Source organism: Rhinopithecus roxellana, chromosome 13 (genome assembly GCF_007565055.1).
Source record: "Rhinopithecus roxellana isolate Shanxi Qingling chromosome 13, ASM756505v1, whole genome shotgun sequence".
Taxonomy (NCBI): domain Eukaryota; kingdom Metazoa; phylum Chordata; class Mammalia; order Primates; family Cercopithecidae; genus Rhinopithecus; species Rhinopithecus roxellana.
In genome coordinates, this window is record NC_044561.1 from 80,787,525 (window position 1) to 80,788,683 (window position 1,159).

General features: G+C 42.5%; 1 pseudogene; it reads right to left on the reverse strand.

The window, feature by feature from the left end:
- Positions 1 to 213: 213 nt before the first annotated feature.
- On the reverse strand, positions 214 to 711 carry LOC115892906 (annotated as a pseudogene).
- Positions 712 to 1,159: the final 448 nt, after the last annotated feature.

A 1,159-nucleotide genomic window follows, 5' to 3' on the forward strand; every position in this document is an offset into this window, starting at 1 on the left:
TTGTTATTTAATTTTTATTTCATAATCATAAACTTAACTCTGCAATCCAGCTAGGCATGGGAGAGAACAAGGAAAACATGGAACCCAAAGGGAACTGCAGCGAGAGCACAAAGATACTGAGATAATGGATACTGAGAGCAAATGGGGTGGAGGGGTGCTCTCCTGAGCTACAGAAGGAATGGTCTGGTGGTTAAGATAAAACACAAGTCAAACTTATTCGAGTTGTCCACAGTCAGCAATGGTGATCTTCTTGCTGGTCTTGCCATTCCTGGACCCAAAGCGCTCCATGGCCTCCACAATATTCATGCCTTCTTTCACTTTGCCAAAGACCACATGCTTGCCATCCAACCACTCAGTCTTGGCAGTGCAGATGAAAAACTGGCAACAATTTGTGTTGGGTCCAGCATTTGCCATGGACAAGATGCCAGGACCTGGATGCTTTAGGATGAAGTTTTCATCTTCAAATTTCTCCCCATAGATGGACTTGCCACCAGTGCCATTATGGCGTGTGAAGTCACCACCCTGACACATAAACCCTGGAATAATTCTGTGAAAGCAGGAACCCTTATAACCAAATCCTTTCTCTCCAGTGTTCAGAGCACGAAAATTTTCTGCTGTCTTTGGAACCTTGTCTGCAAACAGCTCGAAGGAGACGCGGCCCAAGGGCTCGCTGTCGACGGCAATGTCGAAGAACACGATAGGGTTGACCATGGCTAATAGTACAGGAATTTCCTCGGCGGCAGCGTCTGCAAAGCCCATCGCTTCTTAATTTATCCCTGTTTGGTCCTGTCATCAGGAGATTCATAACTTAATTCATAGAGACGTTAAAAATGCTCAAAGGATAATGCAATAAGATTACTTGGTCTTTTTTATTTTATTTTATTTTTTTTAATAGTGCATGTAAGAATCATTGAGGAGTTGGTACTTTTTAAAGAAAGAGATGTGGAAATGCATTTACTTATTTATTCATTCAGGATATTTGGGTTGCCCATGATATGCCAGGCACCAGGAAAACAGTTGAATCAGTAGAATAGGTTAAATATCTGATCCCACCTCAGAGAGCACACCTTTCCTGGGGAAACAGAGAGGTGTAAATAAACATCTACCCCATCCTGTAATATGACCTATTATAGCAGCAAAATGTGCAACAGTAGCAGAA